This window comes from Oryctolagus cuniculus, chromosome 14, assembly GCF_964237555.1.
Source record: "Oryctolagus cuniculus chromosome 14, mOryCun1.1, whole genome shotgun sequence".
Taxonomy (NCBI): domain Eukaryota; kingdom Metazoa; phylum Chordata; class Mammalia; order Lagomorpha; family Leporidae; genus Oryctolagus; species Oryctolagus cuniculus.
In genome coordinates, this window is record NC_091445.1 from 17,584,106 (window position 1) to 17,605,112 (window position 21,007).

The 21,007-nt window shown below is 41.0% G+C and overlaps 1 protein-coding gene and 1 pseudogene across 17 annotated transcripts in view; both read right to left on the reverse strand.

Annotated features, from left to right (window-relative positions):
• MCTP1 (multiple C2 and transmembrane domain containing 1) overlaps positions 1-21,007 on the reverse strand; it is a 627,604-nt gene that overhangs the window by 307,873 nt on the left and 298,724 nt on the right. The gene's annotated exons all lie outside the window — the stretch shown is intronic.
• LOC100343140 (protein lin-28 homolog A pseudogene) lies at positions 12,298-18,539 on the reverse strand (annotated as a pseudogene).

Genomic DNA, 21,007 nt, shown 5'->3' on the forward strand with positions numbered 1-21,007 from the left:
CAGGGATGCAGGTGAATGGACGAAATGCCATCTGATGTTCTGTAGCACGGTAGGACACCTATGGTTGACAACAATTAATTCTATATCCTAAGACAGCTAATAGAGAGGAACTTGAAGGCTTCCAATACAAAGCGATGATAAATGTTTGAGGTGAAAGAGCTTAAAATGTCATACCGCATAAATATGTATAAGTACCATGTATCAATTGAAAACATAAGATACATGAAATATTTAAAAAGCAAAGTTTTTTTTTAAAGTATAGACTTAAAGGGAATAATTACAGCAGCCTCCACATCTCAGGTTATTAATTAAAGGCTTTTATTCAATTATCCTATTATTTGATATAGTCAATGGTTATATAAGTTTTACAAGCAAGTAAAAAAGATAAGCAAAGCAAAATGTTAACACCTACCATGTAACTAAAATACTTTTGGAGAAATGGAAAAAAATCCTTCACCCCTTATGCTAAAAACAGTTAATAATTGTTTAATGTGACAAGTGACTTCAAAACTTGCAATTATCCTGCTAAAGCATGCCGTCACTGATAGAAGCAAAGACTGCGGATATAATCTGTAGTAGGTGTTGTGAGTTCTTGTTCTTATCCTCCACACAGTACCTCCTTCAAAAACCTGTCAGGTGGGGTGTGGGAAAAGGCTATCGTTTATGTTGGTAAATTTAATAAAAGCTGTGGCACTGATCTAAATGCTGCATCTCCCATGGAACTCACCCTTTCTTTCCTTTTGTCTTTCTGCCCAATTTGTTTCGTTTCCATTTGCCATCACCATTCTATTGCCTTGTTAGGGAAGACAGAGCTCTTACATGTGTTAAGATTTGTGCTACTTTTCAGAGTGAATGAGTTTTCCAGCTGGTGCAATCTTTTTTTTTTTTTTTTTCTGCATTACATCTGTGCGTTCAACAATATTCACGGGATGCCAATTCTATGTCAGGCACTGGGGCTTCAGCAGCGCAAATGACAAAGATCCTACTCCCAAGGAGCTCATTGTAGCAGAGGGACACAGACGATGAGCCAACAAAACTAATGTGTTGTGTGGTCCTAAGTTGCATGAAACCAGGTAAGACTGAGGAAAGGGATGAAGGGCTGAGGGTCCTGGTATTTTGGGTAGGATGCGTGAGGAAGCACTTCACCTAGAAAGAGGCACTTGAAAAAGGAACTGAAGCAATGAGGGAGTATTCCAGGCTAAGGAAGCAGCAAGTGCAGAGGCCCTGAAGCGTTCCGACAAGGAGGGAGCAAGTGGTCTGGAAAGCAAGCAGTAGGAGCTGAAGTCAGGATGGAGTGTGACAAAAGATCCTGCAAATCTACAGACCCTTAGTAAGAAGATGGGACCTTTTTTCAGGTTAGTGAAAACAGAAGATCAAATGAACACTTAGTAAAAAAATATATCAAGATTGCCTTGTCCTATGTCCAAGTTATCAGTCTTTGATTAGGAACTACACCAACAACTGAAAAATAGAATTTACTAAAAGGCCCAATTATAAAAGGGCAAGTACACTGTTTTCCTTAAGTTTTTCAAAGTAATGACTAAGTTTAAGACTAGTGGGCCTGAAATATTTTAACAAAGCCAACGTTAAAGGTTAACAATGCACTTAAATGATCGTGAATTTTTATACTTCTTATCTTTATGTCTGTTCCACATCCTTTACAATTTAGATTTATAAAATATTTACAATATAATTGAATATAAAATTTTTCAGGATCTGTTATCATGCCTATGGATGATAATATTATATTGATGTTAATATAAAAACATCAAATTAGATTTGGCAACAAACCATTACTAAAATATCTTTCAGGCAATGTGCATTTATTTTTTTTCTTTTCTTTTTTTTTTTTTAACTTTTATTTAATGAATATAAATTTCCAAAGTACGATTTATGGATTACAATGGCTTCCCCCACATACCGTCCCTCCCACCCACTACCCTCCCCTTTCCCACTCCCTCTCCCCTTCCATTCACATCAAGATTCATTTTCGATTATCTTAATATACAGAAGATCAGCTTAGTATACATTAAGTAAGGATTTCAACAGTTTGCTCCCACACAGAAACATAAAGTGAAAGATAATAGATGATTTTTTTTAAATGATGATGAAATCAGATCAGACCTATTGTCATGTTTAATCCCAGTGAGAGTCAAGTTGGGAGTTGACAATTTTTTTTTTTTTTTTTTTTTTACAGAGGATCGGTTTAGTATACATTAAGTAAAGATTTCAACAGTTTGCACCCCCATAAAAAAACAAAGTGAAATATATTGTTTGAGTACTCGTTATAGCATTAAATCTCAATACACAGCACATTAAGGACAGAGATCCTACATGAGGAGTAAGTGCACAGTGACTCCTGTTGTTGACTTTACCAATTGACACTCCTGTCTATGGCATCAGTAGTCTCCCTATGCTCCGGTCATGAGTTTCCAAGGCTATGGAAGCCCTCTGAGTTCTCCGATTCTTATCTTGTTTAGACAAGCTCATAGTCAAAGTGGAGGTTCTCTCCTCCCTTCAGAGAAAGGTACCTCCTTCTTTGAAGACCTGTTCTTTCCACTGGGATCTCACTCACAGAGATCTTTTGCCAGAGTGTCTTGGCTTTCCATGCCTGAAATACTCTCATGGGCTTTTCAGCCAGATCTGAATGCCTTTAGGGCTGATTCTGAGGCCAGAGTGCTATTTAGGACATCTGCCATTCTATGAGTCTGCTGAGTATCTCACTTCCCATGTTGGATCACTCTCCCCTTTATTTATTCCATCGGTTAGTGTTAGCAGGTACTAGACTTGTTTATGTGCTCCCTTTGACTCTTAGTCCTTTCATTATGATCAATTGTGAACTGAAATTGATCACTTGGAATAGTGAGATGGCATTGGTACATGCCACCTTGATGGGATTGAATTGGAATCCCCTGGTATGTTTTTAACTCTACCATTTGGGGCAAGTCAGCTTGAGCATGTCCCAAATTATACATCTCTTCCCTCTCTTATTCCCACTCTTATGTTTAACAGGGATCACTTTTCAGTTAATTTTTAACACTTAAGAATAACTGTGTATTAATTACAGAATTAAACCAATCATATTAAGTAGAACAGACAAAAAAACTACTAAGAGGGATAATGTATTAAGTTCTTCATTAACAGTCAGGGCTATGCTGATCAAGTCACCGTTTCCCATAGTGTCAGTTTCACTTCAGGAGGTTTCCTTTTTGGTGCTCGGTTAGTTGTCACCGATCAGGGAGAACATATGGTATTTGTCCCTTTGGGACTGGCTTATTTCACTCAGCATGATGTGTTCCAGATTCTTCCATTTTGTTGCAAATGACTGGATTTCATTGTTTCTTACTGCGGTATAGTATTCTAAAGAGTACATATCCCATAATTTCTTTATCCAGTCTACCGTTGATGGGCATTTAGGTTGGTTCCAGGTCTTGGCTATTGTGAATTGAGCTGCAATAAACATTAGGCTGCAGACCGCTTTTTTGTTTGCCAATTTAAATTCCTTTGGGTAAATTCCAAGGAGTGGGATGGCTGGGTCGAACGGTAGGGTTATCTTCAGGTTTCTGAGGAATCTCCAGACTGACTTCCATAGTGGCTTGACCAGTTTGCATTCCCACCAACAGTGGGTTAGTGTCCCTTTTTCCCCACATCCTCGCCAGCATCTGTTGTTGGTAGATTTCTGAATGTGAGCCATTCTAACTGGGGTGAGGTGAAACCTCATTGTGGTTTTGATTTGCATTTCCCTGATTACTAATGACCTTGAACATTTTTTCATGTGCCTGTTGGCCATTTGGATTTCCTCTTTTGAAAAATGTCTATTGAGGTCCTTGGCCCATCTCTTAATTGGGTTGTTGGTTTTGTTTTTGTGGAGTTTCTTGATCTCTTTGTAGATTCTGGTTATTAACCCTTTATCTGTTGCATAGTTTGCAAATATTTTTTCCCATTCTGTCGGTTGTCTCTTCACTCTCCTGACTGTTTCTTTTGCAGTACAGAAACTTTTCAATTTGATGCAATCCCAATAGTTGATTTTGGCTTTGACTGCCTGTGCCTCCCGGGTCTTTTCCAGAAACTCTTTGCCTGTGCCAATATCTTGAAGGGTTTCTCCAATGTTCTCTAGTAACTTGATGGTGTCAGGTCGTAGATTTAGGTCTTTAATCCACGTTGAGTGGATTTTTGTGTAAGGTGTAAGGTAGGGGTCTTGCTTCATGCTTCTGCACGTGGAAATCCAGTTTTCCCAGCACCATTTATTGAATAGACTGTCCTTGCTCCAGGAATTGGTTTTAGATCCTTGATCAAATATAAGTTGGCTGTAGATGTTTGGGTTGATTTCTGGTGTTTCAATTCTGTTCCATTGGTCTAGCCATCTGTTTCTGTACCAGTACCATGCTGTTTTGATTACAACTGCCCTGTAGTATGTCCTGAAATCTGGTATTGTGATGCCTCCGGCTTTGTTTTTGTTGTACAGAATTGCTTTAGCTATTCGAGGTCTCTTGTGCCTCCATATAAATTTCAGCACCAATTTTTCCAGATCTGAGAAGAAGGTCTTCGGTATCTTGATTGGTATTGCATTGAATTTATAAATTGCTTTTGGGAGAATGGACATTTTGATGATATTGATTCTTCCAATCCATGAGCATGGAAGATTTTTCCATTTCTTGGTATCCTCTTCTATTTCTTTCTTTAAGGTTTTGTAATTTTCATCGTAGAGATCCTTAACGTCCTTGGTTAAGTTTATTCCAAGGTATTTGATTGTTTTTGTAGCTATTGTGAATGGGATTGATCTTAGAAGTTCTTCCTCAGCCATGGCATTGTCTGTGTATACAAAGGCTGTTGATTTTTGTGCATTGATTTTATACCCTGCTACTTTGCCAAACTCTTCTATGAGTTCCAATAGTCTCTTAGTAGAGTTCTTTGGGTCCCCTAAATAAAGAATCATGTCATCTGCAAAGAGGGATAGTTTGAGTTCTTCCTTCCCAATTTGTATCCCTTTAATTTCTTTTTCTTGCCTAATAGCTCTGGCTAGACCCTCCAGAACTATATTGAATAGCAGTGGTGAGAGTGGACATCCCTGTCTGGTCCCAGATCTCAGTGGAAATGCTTCCAACTTTTCCCCATTCAATAGGATGTTGGCTGTGGGTTTTTCATAGATTGCTTTGATTGTATTGAGGAATGTTCCTTCCAAGCCCAGTTTGCTTAGAGTTTTCATCATGAACGGGTGTTGTATTTTATCAAATGCTTTCTCGGCATCTATTGAGATAATCATATAGTTTTTCTTCTGCAGTCTGTTAATGTGGTGTATCACATTGATTGTCTTGCGCACATTAAACCATCCCTGCATACCAGGGATAAATCCCACTTGGTCTGGGTGGATGATCTTTCTGATGTGTTGTTGCATTCTATTGGCCAGAATTTTATTGAGGATTTTTGCATCTATGTTCATCAGGGATATTGGTCTGTAATTCTCTTTCAGTGCTGCATCTTTTTCCGGCTTAGGAATTAAGGTGATGCTGGCTTCATAGAAAGAATTTGGGAGGATTCCCTCTTCTTCGATTGTTCTGAATAGTTTGAGAAGAATTGGAGTTAGTTCTTCTTTAAATGTCTGGTAGAATTCAGCAGTGAATCCATCTGGTCCTGGGCTTTTCTTTGTTGGGAGGGCCTTTATTACTGTTTCAATTTCTGTCTCAGTTATGGGTCTGTTTAGGTTTTCGATGTCTTCCTGGTTCAATTTAGGTAGGTTGCATGTGTCCAGGAATCTATCCATTTCTGATAGGTTTCCCTGTTTGCTGGCATACAAGTCCTTGTAGTAATTTCTGATGATTCTTTTTATTTCTGTGGTGTCTGTTGTTACGTTTCCTTTTTCATCTCTGATTTTATTGATTTGGGTCTTTTCTCTTCTTTTTTTAGTTAGTTGGGCCAATGGGGTGTCAATTTTGTTTATTTTTTCAAAAAACCAGCTCCTCGTTTGGCTGATTTTTTGGAATGTTTTTCTTGATTCAATCCTGTTGATTTCTTCTCTGATTTTAATTATTTCTCTTCTCCTACTAGATTTGGGTCTGGTTTGCTGTAGGTTTTCTAGATCCTTGAGGTGAATTGAAAGCTCATCTATTTGGTGCCTTTCCAATTTCTTGATGTAGGCACCTATTGATATAAACTTTCCTCTTAACACTGCTTTTGCTGCATCCCATAAGTTTTGGTATGCTGCGCTGTTATCCTCATTTACTTCCAGAAAGTTTTTGATTTCTCTTTTGATTTCTTCTATGACCCATTGTTCATTCAGGAGCATGTTGTTCAATCTCCATGTGTTTGCATATGCTCTAGGGATTCCTGAGTTGTTCATTTCCAACTTCATTCCTTTATGGTCTGAGAAGCTGCATGGTATGATTCTAATTCTTTTGAATTTGCTGAGACTTGCTTTATGGCCTAGTATGTGGTCAATCCTAGAGAAGGTTCCATGTACTGCTGAGAAGAATGTAAAATCTTTAGCTGTAGGATTGAAAGTTCTGTATATATCTGTTAGATCCATTTGGGCTATAGTGTCGTTTAAATCTACTGTATCCTTGTTGATCTTCTGTCCTATTGATCTGTCTATTTCTGAGAGTGGAGTATTGAAGTCCCCCAGTACTATTGTATTGGGGTCTAAGTCTCCCTTTAAGTCCGTTAACAAATCTTTTAGATAAACCGGTGCCCTGTAGTTAGGTGCATATACATTGATAATTGTTATATCTTCCTGTTGAATTGATCCCTTAATCATTATGTAGTGTCCCTCTTTGTCTCTCTTAATGGTTTTTGTGGTAAAGTTTATGTTGTCTGAAATTAAGATGGCTATGCCTGCTCTTTTTTCATTTCTGTTGGCATGGTATATCTTTTTCCAGCCTTTCACTTTCAGTCTGTATGGATCTTTGTTGGAAAGATGAGTTTCTTGTAAGCAGCAAATAGATGGGTTTTGTTTCTTAACCCAATCAGCCAATCGGTGTCTTTTAAGTGGACAGTTCAGGCCATTCACGTTCAATGTGACTAATGATAAGTGGTAACTTTGCCCTGCCATTTGCCAAAGATAAGTTCTAATATATGCTTTGAATTCCCTGTGATCTTTTGCTGTGAGCTTTCCTTCCTTGGTTTCCTTCCTTTACCTTCTTTCATATTGATGACCGTGTTTCTGTGTTTCTGTGTGTAACACATCTTTAAGCATCTTTTGCAGGGCTGGACGAGTGGCAACAAATTCTTTCAATTTCTGTTTGCTATGAAAAGTCTTTATTTCACCTTCATTCACAAATGATAGCTTTGCAGGATATAATATTCTGGGCTGGCAGTTGTTCTCTCTTAGTACCTGGGCTATATCTCGCCATTCCCTCCTAGCTTGTAGAGTTTCTGATGAGAAGTCAGCTGTGAGTCTGATTGGAAATCCTCTGAGAGTAATCTGATGTTTCTCTCTTGCACATTTTAGGATCTTTTCTTTATGTTTCACTGTGGAGAGTTTAATTACAACGTGTCTTGGTGAGGATCTCTTTTGGTCGTGTTTATTAGGGGTTCTGTGGGCTTCCTGTACTAGGATTTCTCTGTCCTTCTCCAAACCTGGGAAATTTTCTGCTAATATCTCACTAAAAAGGCCTTCTAATCCTTTCTCCCTCTCCATGCCTTCAGGAACTCCTAGAACCCGAATGTTGGGTTTTTTAATAGTATCCTGAAGATTCCCGACAATATGTTTTAGAATCCTAATTTCCTCTTCTTTTCTTTGGTCTGACTGTATCCTTTCCTGTTCTCTGTCTTCTAAGTCCGATATTCTCTCTTCTGCTTCACCCATTCTGTTTGTAAGGCTCTCTATTGTGTTTTTCATTTGATCTATTGAATTCTTCACTTCAGTCACTATCCCAGTTTCCTGTTGTACTAGTTGTTTCGTTTCATTTTGATTCCTCCTTAATATTTCATTTTCACGAGAGAGATTTTCTATCTTGTCCATTAAGGATTTCTGTAGTTCAAGAATTTGTTTTTGAGAACTTCTTAATGTTCTTATCAATTTTTTGAGATCTGCTTCTTGCATTTCTTCTATATCATCATCCTCATAATCTTGAATTGGGGTGTCTTTTTCATTTGAGGGCTTCATGGTGACTTCCTTGTTTTTATTACCTTGGTTTTTGCGTTTGTTATTTGGCATATTGGAGATATTTGGTTTCTTCACTGTGGTTCTTTTTCTTGTTATACTATGACTCTAGATTAAGTGGACTATCTGTTTTTGATGGAGCCTTAGGGCTTGAGATGGGTGTGGCCTGAGAGCTCTGTTTGGTGTGCCAAAGGTGACGCTCCCAGGTTAGGCGTGGTAAACCTCTCTCTCTCTCTCTTTTTTTTTTTTTTTTTGATTCAAAAGGGAAGTTATTCTGCACAGCTGAACGAAGTTGGAGGTAGTTAGCAGGCAAATGATATACCCACAGGAGCCAGAGATCAGAAGCTCTTTCCCAAGGACCACACAGGGAATCTGTTCGGCCCTCAGAGTGGGCTCAAATTCTCCTTCAGTCTCCCACTGGGTTGCTAAAGTTACGGAATTATAGCGTCTCTGGAGAGTGCTCACGTGAATTCCGTGAGTTCTCTCCCCCACCGTCTCTTTTTTCACAGTCTCAGTTCAGTATCACCACAAATTTACTAGGTCCTAATCTCCTGTTAATTTGCCCCGCCCAGAGTCAGGTTTTTCTGCTAGGCTCAGGGCCGGTGCAGACCTGAGGTCGCTCTGCTTATGACGTATGTCCAAGATGGCGTCTGCTCTTTGTCTTGCTCGCCCTTGAGAGGTGAGCGGAGAGAGAGAAACCCGTGTCCGTGCCAGTCACCTTTTTTTTTTTTCCCTCTCTCTCTTCCAGTTAGCCTGGTGAAGTCCCCCCCCCCCCCCCGGGGGTCGTTCCCTCTAGTCTCCTCTCTCCGCTTGCCTGCCAGTGTCTCGGGCTATTGAGGTTCGGCTCACCTCGCGTTCCAGCGGCTCGGTCCCGCGGCTCGGCTTGCGCAGCTCAGTCCCGCGGCTTGGCTTCCGCGGCTCGGTCCCGCGGCTCGGCTTCCGCGCGGTGGGCGACCTTGTTCTCCCAGTAGGTCCTCCGATTCGTGACCCCTCAATTCAGAAGGTTTCCTCTGCAATATTTTCCTGGTTCTTTTTTCTGAGGCTACCGTAACTCCCCTTTTATTAAACTAAATCTTCCCGGACTATCGGTGCGTGCCTTCACTATTCCGCCATCTTGGCTCCCCGCAATGTGCATTTATTAAATGCTTATGGTTTGCCTAGTGCATTATTTTGAGGAGGTGAGGAATGTCTCCTATTGTGGTAGGCAAAAATCCTAAAATATATTCTCAAGATTTCTCATATTAATCCCTGAGTATACTATGATGAAATATCATATCTGTGATTAAACTACCTACATGACAAAAGGGATTATGCAGCTAGAATTAAAGTTTCCAATCAGCTGATTTTGAGTTCATCAGAAGAGATGGCCAGGGTGGATCCAGTCTGATCTCATTAATTTTGAAAGCACAGAGTTTTCCCTTCCTTGTAGAAACAAGAAAAGTCATATTTGAAGCATGAGAGGGATTCAACATGCTGTTGTTGGCTTCTGGATGGAGTGAACCACAAAGAAAGGACCTACAACTGGCTTTTTTTTAAAAACTTTTATTTAATGAATATAAATTTCCAAAGTACAGCTTATGGATTAAAGGGCTTCCCCCCCACCATAACGTCCCTCCCACCTGCAACCCTCCCCTTTCCCGCTCCCTCCCCCCTTCCATTCACATCAAGATTCATTTTCAATTCTCTTTACATACAGAAGATCATTTTAGTATATATTAAGATTTCAACAGTTTGCACCCACATAGAAACACAAAGTGAAAAATACTGTTTGAGTACTAGTTATAGCATTAAATCACAATGTACAGCACATTAAGGACAGAGATCCTACATGAGGAGTAAGTGCACAGTGACTCCTGTTGTTGACTTAACAATTTGACACTCTTGTTTATGGCATCAGTAATCACCCTAGGCTCTTGCCATGAGTTGCCAAGGCTATGGAAGCCTTTTGAGTTTGCCGACTCTGATCATATTTGGACAAGGTCATAGTCAAAGTGGAAGTTCTCTGCTCCCTTCAGAGAAAGGTACCTCCTTCTTTGATCTGTTCTTTCCACTGGGATCTCACTCGTGGAGATCTTTCATTTAGGTCATTTTTTTTTTTTATTGCCAGAGTGTCTTGGCTTTCCAAGCCTGAAATACTCTCATGGGCTTTTCAGCCAGATCCACATGCCTTAAGGGCTGATTCTGAGGCCAGAGTGCTGTTTAGGACATCTGCCATTCTATGAGCCTGCTGTGTATCTCGTTTCTCATGTTGGATCATTTTCTCCCTTTTTTATTCTATCGGTTAGTATTTTCAGACACTAGTCTTGTTTATGTGATCCCTTTGACTCTTAGTCCTATCATTATGATCAATTGTGAACAGAAATTGATCACTGGGACTAGTGAGATGGCATTGGTACATGCCACCTTGATGGGATTGAATTGGAATTCCTTGGTATGTTTCTAACTCTACCGTTTGGGGCAAGTCAGCTTGAGCATGTCCCAAATTGTACATCTCTTCTCTCTCTTATTCCCACTCTTATATTTAACAGGGATCACTTTTCAGTTAAGTTTCAACACTTAAGAATAACTGTGTATTAATTACAGAATTCAACCAATAGTATTAAGTAGAACAAACAAAAAACATACTAAGAGGGATAACGTATTAAGTTGTTCATCAACAGTCAGGGCAAAGGCTGATCAAGTCACCATTTCTCATAGTGTTCATTTCACTTTAACAGGTTTCCTTTTTGGTGCTCGGTTAGTTGTCACCAATCAGGGAGAACATATGATATTTGTCCCTTTGGGACTGGCTTATTTCACTCAGCATAATGTTTTCCAGATTCCTCCATTTTGTTGCAAATGACCAGATTTCATTGTTTTTGACTGCTGTATAGTATTCTATAGAGTACATATCCCATAATTTCTTTATCCAGTCTGCTGTTGATGGGCATTTAGGTTGATTCCAGGTCTTAGCTATGGTGAATTGAGCTGCAATAAACATTGAGGTGCAGACCGTTTTTTTGTTTGCCAATTTCATTTCCTTTGGGTAAATTCCAAGGAGTGGGATGGCTGGGTTGAATGGTAGGGTTATCTTCAGGTTTCTGCGGAATCTCCAGGCTGACTTCCATAGTGGCTTCACCAGTTTGTATTCCCACCAACAGTGGGTTAGTGTCCCTTTTTCCCCACATCCTTGCCAGCATCTGTTGTTGGTAGATTTCTGAATGTAAGCCATTCTAACTGGGGTGAGGTGGAACCTCATTGTGGTTTTGATTTGCATTTCCCTGATTGCTAGTGACCTTGAACATTTTTTCATGTGCCTGTTGGCCATTTGGATTTCCTCTTTTGAAAAATGTTTATTGAGGTCCTTGGCCCATCTCTTAAGTGGGTTGTTTTGTTTTTGTGGAGTTTCTTGATCTCTTTGTAGATTCTGGTTATTAACCCTTTATCTGTTGCATAGTTTGCAAATATTTTTTCCCATTCTGTCGGTTGTCTCTTCACTCTCCTGACTGTTTCTTTTGCAGTACAGAAACTTCTCAATTTGATGCAATCCCAATAGTTGATTTTGGCTTTGACTGCCTGTGCCTCCCGGGTCTTTTCCAGAAACTCTTTGCCTGTGCCAATATCTTGAAGGGTTTCTCCAATGTTCTCTAGTAACTTGATGGTGTCAGGTCGTAGATTTAGGTCTTTAATCCACGTTGAGTGGATTTTTGTGTAAGGTGTAAGGTAGGGGTCTTGCTTCATGCTTCTGCACGTGGAAATCCAGTTTTCCCAGCACCATTTATTGAATAGACTGTCCTTGCTCCAGGAATTGGTTTTAGATCCTTGATCAAATATAAGTTGGCTGTAGATGTTTGGGTTGATTTCTGGTGTTTCAATTCTGTTCCATTGGTCTAGCCATCTGTTTCTGTACCAGTACCATGCTGTTTTGATTACAACTGCCCTGTAGTATGTCCTGAAATCTGGTATTGTGATGCCTCCGGCTTTGTTTTTGTTGTACAGAATTGCTTTAGCTATTCGAGGTCTCCTGCATCTCCATATGAATTTCAGCATCATTTTTTCTAGATCTGAGAAGAATGTCTTTGGTATCTTGATTGGTATCACATTGAATCTGTAAATTGCTTTTGGGAGAATGGACATTTTGATGATGTTGATTCTTCCAATCCATGAGCATGGAAGACTTTTCCATTTCTTGGTATCCTCTTCTATTTCTTTCTTTAAGATTTTGTAATTCTCATTGTAGAGATCTTTAACGTCCTTGGTTAAGTTTATTCCAAGGTATTTGATTATTTTTGTAGCTATTGTGAATGGATTGATCTTAGAAGTTCTTTCTCAGCAGTGGCATTGCCTGTGTATACAAAGGCTGTTGATTTTTTTGCATTGATTTTATATCCTGCTACTTTGCCAAACTCTTCTATGAGTTCCAATAGTCTCTTAGTAGAGTTCTTTGGGTCCCCTAAATAAAGAACCATATCGTCTGCAAAGAGGGATAGTTTGTCGTCTTCCTTCTCAATTTGTATTCCTTTAATTTCTTTTTCTTGCCTGATGGCTCTGGCTAAAACTTGCAGAACTGTGTTGAATAGCAGTGGTGAGAGTGGGCATCCCTGTCTGGTACCAGATCTCAGTGGAAATGCTTCCAACTTTTCCCCATTCAATAGGATGCTGGCCATGGGTTTTTCATAGATTGCTTTGATTATATTGAGGAATGTTCCTTCTGTACCCAATTTGCTTAGAGTTTTCATCATGAAAGAGTGTACAACTGGCTTTTAGGAGCTGCACGAAACCCTGGCTGAAAGCAGGAACAGAGAACGTTCAGACCTACAACCTCCAGGAACTGAACTCTGCCAACACCAGGAGTGAGCCTGGACACGGACCCTGAGATCCAGAGAAGAGCTCAGGGCAGCCAACACCTTGTCTTTGGCTTTGTGAGATCTAAGGAAAAAATCAACTCTTGTGTGCCCAGATCTATGACTTACAGCAACCCTGGGCTATGAAACGGGTATTGTGTTAAGTTGCCAAAATTATGGAAACTGTTTACAAAGCAAGAGAAAACAGATGACTTACTTGGAATAATATATTTATGGTGTAGTTGGAGAAAGCAAAAGAATCTGGTGGAAAACTGAGCTGAACCTATTGAAAAACTTCCCATAAAGGATATCAGATATTGGCTAGAGGGCTGTCAAGCTGCTTATGAGATCCCAAAAATGTATTGGCTTAGTCTAGAGAGAAATCCATTTATTCCTTATTTATTTATTTTAAAATTATTTATGGTGATTTTATTCCAACATCTACATTTCTATCAGATGATCATTTTCCTTGTGCCTGAAGGATGGTGTTTTTTTTTTTTTGTTTTTTGTTTTGTTTTTTTCAGTACCAATAAGTCTTGATTTATTCATTGTATTTCCCCAGGGAAAGGAGAAGGGATGGGAGAGTGAGCATATGTGTTACAAAGCAATTAGAAAATGGGAAAGGAGGAACCCAGTACAGCAAAAATCAACCTTCAAATACACACTCCCCAGTGGTGGGGTCACCAAACCCAAGGGGGCTTATTCTCCTGCAGTTCAGGAATGGGGGGGGGTCAGCCAAAGAACAGACGCAAGCTTTCCTACCCTCCTTCCCTCCCGCCCATAAATTCAAGATTTCACATAAAGCTTTGGTTTCTAGCAGTAAACATGGAGTTACATTCGTCCGTCTCCTATCAAACAATCTTATGGCCACTTTGACATAAGTTTCTTGCACCTGCATAAAAGTTCCTGAGTGACTTGGACGTACATTCATAGTCCCCTTCTTGATCTCCAAACCCCTTTTCTACACATAAGGTGCCCAATAGCTTCTCTTCTTTCGGATAAATTGAGGTCTGACCCATCCAAATGCATCAGTGTCTTAAGTCTTTGGCATGAGTCCCATCAGGAAATGGTCTTGACTCAGGAGGTTGGGAACAAGGGGCAGAGCTTCCTATTTTGTTCAGGATTTTTGCATGAATCCTTTAGATGTGTGGAGACACCCAGGATTCAGTGTTTACGTGTGGGTGGGGGAATGGAGAAGAGGGTAGGTTAGGAGTCAAATTTTAAGGACAGAGATCCAGAATAGGATAGGGGAAGGGGAACACCAAAGACAGCTTAAGATCCCCGCTTCAAGAAGAGAGCCTCCTGTGTTTCAGATCCTTCTGCCTGGTGCAGAACCTTCTGTCAAAGATGCTTTGGCTATTTTTCTCTCAATACAAAAAGAATTTTGTAAACAATAAAACCCCAAAAGAACATGGAGAAAGACCAACACATTATATTTACACAAACTAGGCCACCTAGCAATCACCAACTCAGAGACGCAGTGAAGTCCTACAAAGCCCAGACAATACAATAACTGAAGGGGGGCAGCATTTGGGGGAGACAGGAACCCAGGACTAGACACACATCACCCAATGCATTCTATTGCATTTGTCCCGTTTCAACACAGTGAGGTAGGTTGCGGTGATCTCTCAGCATGTACATGAAACCCCCTTCTCCTTTAGTTACCATGACACAGTCATCACTACAGTCACAGGGCAGGACACTGGCTCCGGACACCACCACCGAGGCCCTCACTTATGGGTCTCCCTGGAAGCCAAGAATTTGGGAAGGTTAAGGATTTTTTAGTCCTTGCTTCATGTTCACCCCTGGACAGCACAGGATGGGTACAGGGGTATTGGTCTTCAACTCATCCTTACCAGCTCCCATTTTTCACACACGCGTGTGTGCACACAAACACACACACCCTGTTGTGCATAGTGGGCCTCGCCTAAATCTGGTTGGTGAAGGATGGCTCTGTTAAGTGAAGCAAAGGACCTGTGTCCTAGGATCAGGCAACCTTGACCATGGCTTCCTCTTTGGGCCTTTCAGCTGGCATGGCCTGACTTCTCTGCATTTTCCTGTCCAGACTAATTTTCAGTCTTCCGGGAGGAGGAGCTCAATCATGGGACAACCCCATTAACACTTCATCTCCCTGAAACATTTTTAAGGTGGAGGGGGTTTCAAGAGGACACTGTGGCAAAAAAGCCAGCTCCAGTTGGCAAAATGAGGTAGTTCAATAGGCTGTGCACTCCAAATAGTTGCTCTCCATGGTGATAAAAACAACAAAAAGCCTTCCTGCTGTGCAGACCTGGAGCTGCTGCGGACTTATCCCTGAGATTGCTCATGTACCTGAGAACACAGTGCAGGAATGAGGGCCTTTGATTAAAATATACAAAAATACAAACCCAGACTATTTATATTAAAAAAAAAAGTTCAAATGCACAAGATACGTCGTTCGCACATAGTTAGTGCAGTTGGCATCCTGGAGAAAGTGGGACCCAAGGTGCAGTTATCCAAGGGAGCAAATAAATAAATCGCATTGGCCCAGAATGGGGTCAGGAGTGAGCTCAGGAGCAGCGGGTCTGTGACTGTTCCCCAGCCACCCTTTTTGCCGATCGTCACAACACATTGCTTGGGACAGTTCCCAGCACCCTGTCCCAGGATCGAGTTATGAGGAAACAAGATGTGGAAAACCCTGCCTTACTCCCGAGAGCCCCTCCCACAGGACGTAGTGGTTTGGGGGTTGGGTCCAGGAATCTGGTCCCACAACCAGTCTTCTCACCCTGGCTAGGGAAGTATTATTCCATATCCTTCCTTCAAAGGAAAACTTCCCCCATCCAGGTGACTTTGCAAAGCTAGAGATTTGGCACGCGGGGCCTCAGATAAAGCATGCAGGCTACAGGGTGATACACCCCCCAAACCCCTTAATTGCATTTGGATATAGCATGGTTGGAATTCCCTGCCTCACTCCTTCCTCCCGGCATGAGGGGAAAAGGGGTGATGCTGTGAACCCCAGCCTGGGATACGTGGCAATGCCAGCTCCCCCCAACCCACCCTGTCCCTACTTTCTCCACTCTGCAGTTGATGCCTGCTCCTTGAAACTTCCTGATAGCCAAAAAACCAGCCCCCACCCCCTGTGGCTCAATTCTGGGCCTCGGGGAGCATGGCAGGGCTGTGGATCTCCTCTTCATCGTCCCGGAAGTAGGCTGGCTTTCCCTGGGCGCTGGGGGCCTGCTGGGCCTTCAGGGGGCACGAGGCTACCATATGGCTGATGCTCTGGCAGAAGTGGCACTTCTTGGGTTGGGGTGGCAGCTTGCACTCCTTGGCATGATGGTCTAGACCTCCACAGTTGTAGCCCCTGCCTCCTTTAGATCTGCGTTTTTGCATGCTCTTCCCCTTTGGCCGCCTCTCGCTGCTGATACAGAACACCCCACCAGGCCCGGTGACACGGATGGATTCCAGGCCCTTGGCGGACTTCTTAAAGGTGAATTCCACTGCTTCACCCTCCTTCAGGCTCCGGAAGCCCTCCATGTGCAGCTTACTCTGGTGCACAAAGACGTCCACCGTGGGGTCGAGCGCGACCCCGGCGCGGGCGGTCATGGACAGGAAGCCGAACCCCATGCGCACGTTGAACCACTTACAGATGCCGGCCCCGTGCAGCAGCTCCGGCTTGTCCGCCGCCCGGGCCGCGTCCTCCGGCGCCTCCTCGGGCGCCTTCTCCGCCGCCTTGGTGCAGCCACCTGCAAACTGCTGGTTGGACACGGAGCCCATGGTCGTCGGCAGAGCCCGCGGCCCCGGGCCCCTAGTCGGGCGGCTGCTGGCCCCAGAGAAGTCCGGAGGCAAAGGATGGTTTTTAATATGTTTTTTATAGTGCAGGTTGGCTTATGATGACAATTTTCTGCCTTATATGCCTGAAACATTTTCATTTCTTAGGTTATTCTATTTTATATTTATTTTAGGGTATTTAAACATATGACAGTACTTCAAAAAGTACATGGGAAATGTAGTGAAAAGATCAACTTATTTTGGGTACAAAACAATATGAACTCCATACATAGAGCTCACATATGAATTTTCTATGAATTATTTGCACTAAAAAAAACCTGATCTCTTAATTCCTTTCACAGACTCTTTAGGGTAACCACCCAGATTTGCATCATATATCTCACTCATGAACACAGAAAAAGGCAAATGTGTACAAAAGATACCCAACCATTAGAAAAGAAAAAAATTTATTCCTTTGTCATTTTCAACAAAATAGATGCAACAGGAAAACATTATACTAAGTGAAATAAGGCAGTAGGACAAATACCATATGTTCTCCCTGTGGTATCTAATAGAGAACCTAAAAGTTAATCTACAGAAGTGAAATTGACACTTTGAGATGTGATGACTTTGAATAGTCCTTGTCTCAACTGTTTGGGAACAGTTTTTTTTTTTCATACTATTTGTTGAACTCTGTACTTAGTATAGAATTAATCTTATAAGAATAAAGTTAATTGAAAATAGATCTTAGTGAAAAGTAAGAATGGGAATAGGAGAAGGAAGAAGAAGAAAGGTGGGAGTGTGGGTGGGAAGAATCACTATGTTCCTAAAGTTGTATTTATGAAATGCGTGAGGTTTGTATACCTTAAATAAAAGGTTTCTAGGAAAAAAATCATTCCTTTCTCGTAAAACCATACATGTGTGGGCAAGAAGCCATCTACAGCAGAGTCCAGCAAAGCTCAGGAAGTCTGTATTGCAGAAAAATACGGAAATGCTCAAACTGCTATGAATTTCCATGGAAGTGAGTCAGATGTCTATTTCATCAAAACTCAAATTAGTTCTAGAACTATTTGTGGACTCTAGACAGTGCAAAATTGAAGAATCCCTCTTCCATATAACAGTTTTCCAAATTTCTGAATCAAGTTGTCAGTATCCTCCATAAATTTCCAAGCTCACTACCCTCCAACTCCTTGCTAACTCTTTACTATTTGCCATCCTTGCTATCGGTGTTGCTCTGGACTCATTTTCACTTGCAAAGGAATCCTTGGCCTTCAGAAAAGAACACAACACCCAGTAAAAGGCTCCTGACTCAGAACTCAAGTTGGTAAAGAGGCCAAAGGACTATTTAAGTTAAAAAACTGAACATGCTTATATAGGCAAGAGCAAATGAACATAGTATACTTTGAGAAATCTATGAATACCATATTGACTGAGGTGGAAAATTTGTTTTAGGGATTAATGGATATAGAGATATTCAACAGTTCATGTGAGTCACTTAAGAGTGTCTTGAATCTGAATTGAAGAAGTTTAATACAATCATATTGATATAAAGGAGGCAATGCTGATAGTCAATTGAAGCCTACAGTCTAAACTACAAATACTTGCTTTCAAATGTGGATGGCAAAACAACAGAACAATGGACACATGTGACTATAGAAAACAGTCATTTTTTTAGAACTGATATATGGCTTTTCATTTCTTTCACAATGGTATAGCCTTAAACACAACAAATTCTCATGATTTACAAAACTTTAAATAGAAATACACATTGTAGTTAATATAAACTGCCTAAAATACATTAGTTAAGTATTAAATCATATAATGTTCATTAATATTAAATAATATTAAGTATAAAATCATTTTAATATTAAATATGAGCCTGACATTTTCTTTAATCAGAAAGGGAACACTTGCTAATCAACTTTATAACAAACACAATTATATCATATCAATGTTATTTTACATCTCATTTAGTAAGTTTTTTTTGCCTTTTTTTTATTTAGTAAATATAAACTTACAAAGTACAGTTTATGGATTACAATGGCTTCCTCCCCATAATTGGGCGCTGGATCTAGTCCTGGCTGCTCCTCTTCCGGTCCAGCTCTCTGCTGTGGCCCAGGAGTGCAGTGGAGGATGGCCCAAGTGCTTGGGCCCCTGTACCCCCATGGGAGACCAAGAAGAAACACCTGACCCCTGGCTTCAGATCAGCACAGTGCCAGCGGTAGCGGCCAATTGGGGAGTGAAGCAACGGAAGGAAGACCTTTCTCTCTGTCTCTCTCTCTCTCACTGTCTGTAACTCTAACTATCAAATAAATAAATAAAAATCTTTAAAAAAAAAAAGAGTTCTAACATGAATAACATATCCATGGCATTCAAAGATTTATGTACTATGTCATAAAACTAATGTAAATCTCTCAGTGGTCACACTGTTCTTTGCTTATAAATCTCCAAATCCCGCCAACATCAGGGAGCAAGTGCTCAAGAAAAAGTCTGGATCATGGTGATGAACAAAAGCCACCATCTTCAGAGTCTGCGAACCTGTGATAGCAGGTGCGAGAACAGGGAATGAGTTGTAGAAGCAAGCAAGGAGCTACTTTGGAGCCTGGCCAATAGTTTATGCTTCCTCCATATCCTAGGCCAGTAAGATCACTGAAAGGTTCAGATGTTGGTTTTTTTTTTTTTTTTTTGACAGGCAGAGTGGACAGTGAGAGAGAGAGACAGAGAGAAAGGTCTTCCTTTGCCGTTGGTTCACCCTCCAATGGCCGCCGCGGCTGGCGCACCACGCTGATCTGATGGCAGGAGCCAGGTACTTATCCTAGTCTCCCATGGGGTGCAGGGCCCAAGCACTTGGGCCATCCTCCACTGCACTCCCTGGCCACAGCAGAGAGCTGGCCTGGAAGAGGGGCAACTGGGACAGAATCTGGGGCTCCGACTGGGACTAGAACCTGGTGTGCCAGCACCGCAAGGCGGAGGTTTAGCCTATTGAGCCACAGTGCCGGCCTCAGATGTCATGTTAACATCACTCAGTGTTGTGAATAACTCAATGTGAATGCCACCTTTACTGGGACAAATGATTTGAAATCCCAATCATAAATGGTTCGACTTTTCATTTTTGCTTGGAATAAGATCTAGTTTAAATTCTCTGTTCCGTTCAAATTTCCACATTTGGAAGTGCAATATAGAGAGCAAAGACCTTGTCCAAAGAACTGATAGGAACACTGCCACCATTAAATCATCAAAGATTTGTAAACACTTCAATTCCAAAGTTTTTAATTTAAAAATAAATTTCAAACCCAAGTTCTACTCCCAAACTTCTCAACAATTTACAGTTGTGACAGATACTTTATAAATCCTGTTTACTTTAGTCTTGAAATATGTAATTAGGTCTGGCATTTTTATACCTGGCTCTGTAGCAAGAATGATAATTTAAGATCATGAAAAATAAAAATTATATAGAAGAATAGGATGTTTTATCCTTGTTATTATATGTGTGTGTGTTTCTCACACAGCTGGAAGAATATTCTTCTTTTATTTATTTCTCCAGCCTTTGGCTAACTACTTCTCTTTTGTTTTCCATGTTTTGAGGCAAGTATGAGTATATACATTGGCTGTGTCATCCTGGATCTTTGCTAACCATCATTCTTCGATCGTCAGCAGTTTCACCAAGAGGGTAGCAGAGGGCTTTACTTCCCACCCAATAACCAGTCGTTCAAGCTTCAAAACAGGAAGCGAGCATTTAGCCCAGCAGTTACGACCCCTGTATTTCAGATTAGAGTGCCTAGGCTGGATTCTCAGCTTTTACTCCCACCCCCAGATAGTGGGAGTGAGTTTTGAGCTCCTGGCTTTGGCCCCAGCACAGCCTGGGTTGTTATGGGCATTCAGGGAGTGAACCAGTATGGGGGATGTCTTCCTCTCTGCTTCTCAAGTAAATCAAAGCTAAATATTATACTCAAAATTGTTTTCAAAATACCCTATCACTATACATAGGTCCATGTGTAGTTGCTATTTTTATTAAGATGGCTAATAAATCCTCATAGTGTATATTTACCATATAGTAGACATTGTCCTTGTCACTCTACAGGTCTTTAATTCACTAAATCTTCATAATAATTTTATGTTGTATTGTTGAATTATTTTAGAATACATTTTTTTCTCTAATAATTGGTACTTGTGGTTGACATCATTGTTATGAAGTACATTATCAACATGGAATTCTGCAGCACCACAGCACTGCAGATCTCCAGGCGAGAAGGGTAATTCCAAGGTCGATAACGTGCTGGGTACGCTATTGGGCGTTGCACAGACTAGGCGCTAAGTAAATGCTCATGGGCATTGATTTTTC